Here is an 11,144-nt window from a genome sequence, read left to right on the forward strand (position 1 = left end):
AAGTCAGCATCTCAAAAAGAATTTAAAAAATAATCTATTCTAGCACAATGCAAGCCAAACATAGGATAATTTGACACTTACATGTTGAGAAATGACAGTAATATAAAACACTTAAAATAAATGTTATCCTTAATTAAACCATTAAGTGTTTATAAGCAGAGAACATATGTACAGTAAAAACACTGCACTCCACACTGTACAGTAGTATTAAATGGGAGCCAAGTCGTTTCAGGCAACCGTGGTTGGGATTTAGGTACATGGATAGCAGAGCATGTTATTACACCACAAACTATACAAAGGGCAGAGATTCTATGTTCATAACAAAGGCTGCAGTGAAATGACACAATGCTACACACCATGAGAGGCCAGCAACACCTCAGTGTATACTCAAAATATTTTGTTATTGGCATTAGTTAATTAATTATTTTAGTGGTCCTCGTTGTGTTGTGTGACACCCTGTGGGGCCTAACCCCTAGTTAAAGAAGCTGGATTCTAGAATTCTATATTGCTCTAGCCTTGACCTAACCTACCTGAAAACCTAGGAGGCATTTCAACTTTGGAAACATCAAGAAGGGTTCCAGGTGGCAGGAGAGGCTAGAAGTCTCCTCCATGGGATCTGGGCAAGAATCAGTTCAAGTGTGAAAATTGACTCTATTCAAGAGAGAGGAAAGAGGAAGAGCTTGGGAAACACAGAAAGATAGAGGAAGGATACGGGAAAATGCAGAGAAAAAGACAGGGAATGCAATAATAAAATGTAAACAGAGCACAGCTCCAGCCACATAGCTCCTTAACAGGAACCACGGCAGCAGAAATCACTTCTGGAAGGTAACCCAGTGGAGAGACAGGCATTTCCATCCTCAGGACAAGCCTACACATCTTAGGAGCTTCAAAACTAGTTGGTGAGACACCACTTTGGTTGGATGAGTCAGCAGTAGATGAAAACCCCATTTTTTTGACCTGAAAACAGGGGCTGGATGACAAGGAGCCACCTGGTGGAAACCCAGCTACCCAGAAAGCCTGGGAAGAACATCTCAGGTCAGGGAGACTTCATTTGCAACAGCCCCAGAGTGAGAGAGCCCAAGGAGACAATTGAAGGGAACAGGAAGAGTGGGTGCCGGCAATCCGAGGGGGCAGGAAGTTGGAGATGCCGATGAAACAAGGGTGTGACTTGGGAAAGACTCAGTGGCCAGCAATCTATCTTATCTGATGAGAGAAAATCTGAGATTCTTAAAAAGCATGATATCATCATCATCATCATCTCTTTTTTTAAGATTATAATATGGGCAAAATTATGTAAAAGATTTTTAAATTATGTAGACATGTACGTGCCTGTGTGTGAATATATACATGTGACTACTGGTGCCTGAAGAGCCCATAGAATTCAGACATGGAGATGGAGTTATATGTGATTGTGAGCCCCCTAATACAGGTGCTGGGAATAGAACACAAGTCCTTTGAAAAAGCACCACACCCTCTCAACTTCTGAGCCATCTCTCTAGCCCTGAGTCCTCAACTTCCATAGCTGGGATTCTAGTGCCAGGCTGGTGGATCAACCTTTGCAACTTTTGTACTGTACCTTTTGCTCCTGGAGAGCTGAAAACTCTACAGTTCAAGTTCTATGCCAAACATACACAGCAATCAATCACTCCAGTGGACTGATTAACAATCAGAAGACCTTGAAAGCTTGAAGATAAGTCCTGTGTCAGCACAGATCTCAGTGCTACAGTTTCTTCCCAGATTGCCAATGCACTTAGGAGACAACCCCAAATGAGAAGTTTGCTCATCCCAGGGCTGCAATCTAGGGAGTTTTGGGAAGCTGTAAAATCTACTTGGCCCACAAACTGTAGAGCTCAGTGCAGCCAGCAGAGGATTGTATAGGCAAAGAAAGGAAACCTCAAAAGAGAAGGCATCTCTAGTGGACAGCATAAAACTGACCAATACAGACTGATCAAAACCATAAATCACAGGAACAAAGTAATGCACAAGTTCAAACTCACCCTATGCACATATCTGGCAGTCTCCAGATGGCGAAGATTGTAGTGGATATCTGTTGCATCTATGACCTTTAAGCACTGCCACTAGAAATATAGCAGATAACTGTCCTACCTACCTATGACCTTGAAGTACCTGCCCCTGGGGCGTGGCCTTGGAGCTATCCTTAAGACCTGAGACACCTGTACACCACTCTTCTTTCCCTCATGGGCTTGGATGCTGGGATGCACTCAGGTGGAAGAACAGCATGGGACTGTACCTCAGTCTTCCAGGACCCTACAATAAATCTACTGTACTGTAATGAGTCTTCCTTCCTACATATTCCTTTACTCTTTAAGCAGACTCTGGATTTCTCACATTAGATGAAGAAGACAGTACTACATGTGTTTGTTATTGTCTTTCTCCAACTCACATGTAGCAGTACTTTTACTTTATTGTGTGTTATTTTTAATCACTTCATATAGTAATCTAATTTTATTTACACATTTTTTATTATTAAGGAATGTATATTCTTTTTTTCTTTTTTTATTATTAAGAAATTTTCTGTTCATTTTACATACCAACCACAGGTGCCCCTTTCCTCCCTCATCCGCCCTTCCCCCCAAACGCACCCCCCATTCTTACCTGCTCCAAGGCAAGGACTCCATGGAGAGTCTGTAGAGCCTGGTACATTCAGTTGAGACAGGTCCAAGCCCCTCCCCCTGAACCAAAGCTGTGTAGGGTGTCCCGCCATAGGCACTGGGCTCCAAAAAGCCTGCTCATGCAGAAGGGATGGATCTTGATCCTACTGCCAGGGGCCCCTTAAGCAGATAGAGCTACACAACTGTCTCACCTATGCAGAGAGCCTAGTCCAGTCCCATGGAGGTTCCACAGCTATTGATCCACAGTTGATGAATTCCCACTTGTTTGGTTTGGTTATCTATGTACATTTCCCATCATGATCTTGATACCCCTTGCTCATAGAATCCCTCTTCTCTCTCTTCAAGTGGACTCTTGGAGCTTGGCTTGGTGCTTGGCTGTGGATCTCTGCATCTGCTTTCATCAGTTGCTGGATGGAGGATCTATGATGACAGTTAAGGTATTCACCAATCTGATTACTGGAGTAAGCCAGTTCAGGCACCTTCTCCACTATTGCTAGTAGTCTAAGGTGGGGTCATCCTTGTGGATTCCTGGGATCTTCCCTAGCACTCTGTTTTTCTATGTTCCCTTGATGTCTCACTCTATCATGGTACTTCTTTCCTTGCTCTCCCACTCCAACCCTGTTCCAGCTCAACCATTCCATTCCCTCATGTTCTCATCCCCCATCCCCTACCCTCCATTGCTCCCCCCACCTTCAGCTTGCTCATGGAGATCTCATCTATTTCCCCTTCCCAGGGCAATCCATGCATCTCTCTTAGAGTCCTCCTTCATTAGCTAACTTCTCTGAAGCTGTGGGTTGTAGTCTAGTTATCCTTTGCTTTACATCTAGTATCCACTTATGAGTGAGTAAATACCATGTTTTTCCTTCTGAGTTTGGGTTACTTCACTCAGGATCATATTTTCTAGTTCCATCCATTTGCCTGCAAATTACATGATGTCATTGTTTTTTACTGCTGAGTAATACTCCATTGTGTATATATGCCACATTTTCTTTACCCATTCTTCAGTTGAGGGGCATCTAGGTTGTTTCCAGGTTCTGGCTATTACGAATAATGCTGCTATGAACATAGTTGAGCATGTGGACCAATGGCATGGAATTAAAGACCTGGCATTAATATGCACACCTATGAATACCTGATTTTTGACAAAGAAGCCAAAAGTGTACAATGGAAAAAAGAAAGCATCTTCAACAAATGGTGCTGGCATAAGTGGATTTCAACATGTAGTAGACTGCAAATAGCTCCGTATCTATCACATGCACAAAACTCAAGTTCAAGTGGATCAAAGACCTCAATATAAATCCAGTTACACTGAACTTGACTGAAAAGAAAGAAGGAAGTAGCCTTGAATACATTGGCACAGGAGACCACTTCCTAAATATAACACAAGTAGCACAGACACTGAGATCAACAATTAATAAATGGGACCTCCTGAGAAGCAATGCATATTCTTTAAAGTTTATTCTTAGATAATTTCATACACGCATATAATGTATTTTGATCATAAAGGTCCATATTACCTTATATTTTCCCTCAACTCTTCCTGAACCCTATATTTTTTCCAACAAATTATCTATCCACTTTCATGTCTTGTTTTATGACTTACTTATTTAATTAGGGTTAATTGAATGAGTATAGGTAGAGGGTTATTTACTACAGCATGAGTTATATCACTGAACAAAATGCCCCACCCATCTTCATGTAGCCATTGATTGCCAGTGGATACTCCAGGAGGATTGGATCCTCTCAAGTTTCTCTTCTATTTATGAGAGAATGGCAAAGACCCTAGACTTAAGTAGGTAATTACATACAATAATTTTATAAGTTCAGTAGCTATGTCATATCCAGGAGACAAAGTTCACAACACATCTATCCATCCTTCAGGTACACTTCTATAAGGTTCCCAAGCCTTGGCATATGAAATACAGGTGTCCCTCATAGGGATGAGTGCTCCAGACACTTATTCTCAATACTTTCAGCAGTTATGGGTCACTGCATTAACCACTGCCCACTGCAAAATAAATGTGTGGTCATATTATATATGTTTGTGTGTGCGCATGCATGTGTGCATATGTGTGCACATGTATGTGTGTGTATGTTTATACCCACAGGTTAGTACTATTCTCAGCCTTTGCCTAATCTGTGGGTAAATAACCAGAAATATTCTTGTGTTTTTCTTTTCAATTATCATTCATGCATTTAACTAACTTTATTTTGGAAGCTTTTCATCATCACAAAATCTGTTGTGGGTTATTTTTTCCCCAGTTCTTTATTTTTCTACTCTCTTGAGTTTTCTTCCTTTTCATAACATTTCTCCCTACTTTTTCTCTTCACTTTCCTTTGTTTAATTTAACTGTATTCACCTCCTTTCCCTTTCTCTCCCTCCTTCATTTATACCATTCATTTCATATTTGTACAATTTCAGTAAATACATTTTAACTGTATAGTACAGTAGCTCTGCTATTTTTAGTTTATGGTAATTTGTTAGGGATTATGGACTTTAATCAATTTTAGGCATTTTATATTTTTTATGGTTGGATATTGGTGCTGTCACATCAATCTGTTTTTTTTTTCCTTATGTCAATGGTACTAGTGATTCAGCCATCAAGAAGAGGCTGCACAGTAAGACGATTCTCATGTACAAGTACATAAGTAATCCAAATCAAAAGGATTCTATGATCACAGTCCTCAAAGAACCTAAAAACACTGGGTCACTCTGTAGAATCCATCAATGACTGCATTCAAAGGCACAGATATGAGCTATATGATGTTTGAAGATTTCAAATGTCCACTAGTAAAATTTATTAGGAGCTGGGAACATGGTACATTGCTTCTGGTAGGTAGATATCTGTGAGTTCAAGGCCAGCCAGTTGTATGTATTGCATTCCAGAATAACCAGAACTACAAAATAGGGAGACCCTGTTTTCAAAAGCAAAATTTCATTAGTAACTTCAACTAGGATAAAAGCAACAGATAATTGAAGGAAGGCAATCACTCAGGATCCTAGAGAGAAAAGCCAGCAACAAAAAGGAAAAAGTTGGAAAAATAGACGAGAATGTCAACAACATAGATGAAAAAGTCAGAAAAGTGGAAGAGAAACAAAATAATGAGTTCCAAATTTTGAAGAAAAAACATGTAGAAATATTGAAAAGAAAAAACTCAGTGTATCATTTTGATTTAAAAAAGAGGATTATCATGGCAAGATGTACTGATAGAGATGAATAATAATAGAGAAGCAGAAGTAATAGTATACAGGCTGGAAAATAAAGTTGGGGAAACATTTTATGAAATTAGCAATAAAGAAGAAAAAATACATGAGCATAAGCATAACTAACCCCTAAGAACTCTAAAACATGAACAAGAGACCAAACCTAAGAATCCACAGGGAGAGGAAGGGGATGAGATAAAAGCTAAAGAGTCTTAAAGAATCAATTCAACTAAATTTTCACAGTCTAGACAAAGAAGTGTTTGAACACCCAAGCACAGTGCGAATCCTTCAGTGCTTTCCATCACATAGCGTAGTTAAGATATCAAAAACATAGAGCAAAGTGAAATGTGTAAGTCACTACAAAGGCAAACACATCAGAATAGCATGGAGTGATATATTTCAAGCTCTGGGAGTAAATAACTGCCAATCCAGATTGCTATATTCAGCAAATCTATCTTTTTAAGTTGTTGGAGAAATAAAGACATTTCAAACAGGCAAAAACTAAAACAGTTTGTGACTATAAGCCAGTACTGCAGAAAATGCTTAATATAATACTGTGCGCAGAGAAGGAAGAAAAACAGTCTCCATAATGGGATCACAGAAAATAATAAACTTCATCAAATGAGCTGAGGATGTCTAGGTTGGAATCAGTTATATCCAACACAGGAAACAGCAAACCATATATTCTAATGCAGGGGAAGAAAAAAGGAACACCAATATAATCAAATAAAAAAAAAAACATGATAGAAGGAGACATCATGGGGATAGGGAGAAACCAGTTGTTAGGTAAGTTCCCAGGAATCCACAAGGATGACCCCACCTTAGGCTACTTAGCAAAAATGGAGAGGGTGCCTGAACTAGCTTACTCCAGTAATCAGATTGGTGAATATGCCAACTGCCATCATAGAGCCTTTCTCCAGTAACGGATGGAAGCAGATGCAGAGATCCACAGCCAAGCACCAGGCCGAGTTCCAGGCATCCAGTTGAAGAGAGAGAAGAGGGATTCTATGAGCAAGGGGCATCAAGATCATGATGGGGAAACCTACAGAGACAACCAAACTGAATTACTGGGAACTCATGAACTTTAGAACAACATCTGTGAAGCCTCCATGTGATTGGACTAGGCCCTCTGCATAGGTGAGACAGTTGTTTAGCTTGACCTGCTTAAGGGGCCTCTGTCAGTGGGATCAGGATCCATCCCTGCTGTATGAGCAGGCTTTTTGGAGCCCAGTGCCTATGGTGGGATACCCTATACAGCCTTGGTTCAGGGGGAGGGGCTTGGACCTGCCTCTACTGAATGTACCAGGCTCTGCTGACTCTCTATAGGAGGCCTTAGCTTCTTGTAAGAAGGAATGGGGTGGGAGGGGTGGGGGGGAGGCTGAAGGGGTGCGAGGAGGGAAGAGGGTGATCTGTGATTGGTATGTAATGAATGAAAAAAATTACTTAATAAAAAAACAAAGTTATAGGAATTAGTAAGCATCTTACATTAAAACCCTTATAAATATAAATATGAATCAACTCAAAACTGAAGAGATACAGACTACCTGGCTGCAACAAAATACTACATCTAGCTTTTGTTGTGTCTAAGTAACATCTAATTGATAAAGGCATCTGTGAACTTTAAGTTTCATTGTTAACTTGAGTGGATTTATAATTGTTACCAGGGAAATTGGGAAATCTGGACCTCCTCTTTGTGTTCTTAGTCTCATTAATAAAATAATTTGGGAATAGTGTTATTGGTTGTCTTGCTCTTTTGAGAGGACCACCACCCGGCTCCCACATAAATCACACACAGAGGCTTATTCTTAATTATAAATGCCCAGCCTAGCTTGGCTTTTTCTTGCCAGCTTTTCTTAACTTTAAAATGTCCCATTTACCATTTGCCATTGGGCTTTTTCCTTTTATTACTTCTGCAATATCTTACTTTTATTCTTAGTCTGTGGATGGCTGTGTGGCTGTGTGCTGGCCCCTAAGCATCCTCCTCTCCTTGTTCTCTTGCTCTTTCTTCTTTTCCTTCCAGATTTCTCCTACTTATTCTCTCTGCCAGCCTGCTTATCCTTTCTCCTGCCTCACTATTGGTCATTCAGCTCTTTATTAGACCACCAGGTGTTTTACACAGGCAAAGTAACACAGCTTTATAGCAACATGAAAGCATGCAACTCATCTTTGCATCATTAAACAAATGTTCCATAGCATAAACAAGTGTAACACATCTTAAAATAATATTCTACAACAGAGAACAAAGGAATCTGTGGCTGATATGTAGAACTGAATTGTATTGTAAAATAAAATAAAATAAAATAAATAATATTCTACAACAGAATGGATTCAAATGAAGCTACAGAATAATTTTCTAAGGTTTTAAAAGAAAATCCCCAGGTGATAAGTATAAAACTCAGCAGCTTCCCAGTAGAGGAAGATACAAAAGAGAAAAAACCATGTCCTTTGACTCAAGTCCAGGGTTAGGAGACCATACTCAGAAAAATAGATGGAAGAATAAAAAGAAAATGTACACTTTCTGAATAATTTAGTGCTGGGAGGGAGTTAACATATGAAGTTACATGATAGAAACTCTGTAAGCAGCTGTTCTAGGGGGAAAGAATCCTGAGAAGAAAAAGGCCATTCATTGTGTTCTTTAAAGGGACAATAATTCCTTCTATCTCTTTTAGCATGTCTTTTAGGTGGACCTAGTCTCCTGAGGGGTGGTCTCATGGCTAGGTGATCTACCTGCCCAGCTATGATGTTAGAGACATCGAGGTCAGAGATTTCATTCTCTTGAACATAGGGAAATAGTTTTTCCTTATTAGAATCTGACTACTACTGTAACAGAATCATCATAGAGACACACATAGGTGTGTCTCTATGAGATTACTTTCAGAAAAAAATTACGGAAGAGGAAATACCCGCCCTGAATATGGGCAACACTAACAATGAGACAGGATTCCAGACTAAACAAAAAAAAAAAAAAAAAAGAAGAAGAAGAAGAAAATCAGGGCTTGAGAGTTTATCTTGGTGGTAGAACATTCATCTTTCAAGGGCAAAGTCCTAAGTTCACTCCTTAGCTCCAAGGGACCAAAAAGGAAACAGTGACCTTCACACCAACATTCATCTCCTTGATTCCTGGCTGCACAAACAATGTAACTAGCTGTCCTATGCCCCTGATTCCACGATTATCATGCCATAGTGGACTTTACTTTCAAACTGTTAGACAAAATAAACCTTCTTTTCTGAAGTTGCTTTGCTGTTTTGTAACCAGTAAGAAAAGTAAATAAAATAAAAGAATTGTACTAAAAAGTCAGGCCACCTCTATGACAAAACTAATTTTTACATTTGTAGGTTTCTGAAATTAATTTGGAGGAAGAACGTGGAGCTTCAAGCTAGAGAAACTCTAAAATGATGTAGTCAGAGCTTAATTGTACACCTGCTAGGATTTAAGAAGACCAGAATACTGAGAATGAAGACAGTGGAGACTTGGCTGGTGAAATTTCAGAAGATAACAGGACTCTGTTCGGAACTGGATTATAGTCCATTTTTTTGGTTATGTTTGAGCAAAGAAATCAGCTGAATGCTGTCTATGTACTGAGAACTGGAATTAGGCTGAACTAAAATAATGGACTCATTTATTTGATGGATGAAGTTTCAAGATAGCACAGCATCCAGCCTCTGGATGGTTACTGTGCAGGGTACTTATTTGGATCTGTAATGGGGAGGGGTCAGAATGGCAGGAGAATACGCAGTTTGGTAGGAAAGGAGTGTGAGCAAGTTGAATATTGCAGGTAATAGGGGTGTACAAAGAAGCTAACATTGTTGATGAGAAAAAGCATCAGTAAATGGAAGCCCTCAAGTATGTACTTGGAAAATATGCAAGGTGTTAGGGGTGTAATATCCTTCACATCAAAGGCTCCAATTTGTAAAAATATAAATACATATGAAGGGAGACAACTTATGCTGAGAATGCCTCCAAAGAGAGTCCATGCTCAAAAACAGCTATCAAGGAGGTGCTTCCTCCTCAGGTTTAGCCTAAAAGGCACACAAGCTAATGTGAATGTTGTCAAATGGGATACCAGAAGTTGCCAGTATCATCCAGGTAATACTGGTCTTGCAGCCATGAATGATGTCACAGTAGAGGTTTCCTGCAGGCTGAATTGAGGTATTAGAGAGTTTATGAGATGAAGAAATGTGATGTATGGTCAGATTCCTTGTAAGGGAATGCTGAAAGGGTATTGTTTAAAGATGAGAAAGTGAAGCCTAAGTTTTAGTGCAGACCCAGGATGTTGGAAACGCAAAGATATATACTAAAGAAACCTCAAGCCATGAATTGGAGCTGATCTAAGGGAGAGGGTATGAATAACAACACAACACAGAATCAAACACAGAGTTGAATCTTTAAAAAAAATAAGTTAAATGGAGAAAACCTAACCGAACACACAAATGAACAAATAAAAAGAAGGAAAAAATGCTCGAATTAATAAAATTAGAGGTGAAAAATTAGATTCTAAAAATTCCAATGAAATACAGAGAATCTCTGGAAGCTATTTGGATAGTTTCTCTTCCAAATACATGGGAAATCTAGAATCAATAGATAAATTCAGTCATACATATGATCTACAAAAATTAAATTGAGAGGATATAAACTACTATAAATAGATGTATTGCCTAGTGTGGTATGATATATTCATTGGGGCAAGAACAGCATAAATGTTATGATTGTAACCAGCCACTTTATTACTGGATTTAAGTCCCACTCCATAAGACAGAACTCATACCTGGGCAAGAATTGGTGACTTGATAGGTTACAGGCACTAGGGGTAAATCTACCACTAATTCTCTTTATGCCCTCAGATTAGCACAACTCTTGGTACTCGTCAGAGAAGCTTCTTCTACTAGTCAAAGCACAAATCAAGAGACTGACATTTCCAGGCTTAAATTGGCCATTTCTATTAGAACCCCTGCTGCCAAGGCTCAGAGATTATTGAGGAGGGGGGAGTCAGAGGTTGGAAGGGATTGATGCAATGGAGAGAACATGGCAGGGCTGTTGCACATAGACTCTCTCTGTGATTGTGACTGTATGAATGAGGCTTGCACAGGATCAAGTCAAAACTCCTGCTACATCAGCTAAAGGTGGAATCAGCTTTGATGTACACTTACAGGTGAATGGATAAAAAAAAAAACATGGTACACAATCACAGTGAAATTTTATTCAGCCATAAATAAAAATGAAACACTGACATTTTCAGGAAAAGGGATGAACTTGAAAATCATTATATTAATGGGAATAAGCCAGAGTCAAAAAAAGAAATATCACA

The sequence above is a fragment of the Peromyscus californicus genome, unplaced genomic scaffold, assembly GCF_007827085.1.
Source record: "Peromyscus californicus insignis strain IS unplaced genomic scaffold, ASM782708v3 Scaffold_17__1_contigs__length_78620276, whole genome shotgun sequence".
In the NCBI taxonomy this organism is placed as follows: Eukaryota; Metazoa; Chordata; class Mammalia; order Rodentia; family Cricetidae; genus Peromyscus; species Peromyscus californicus.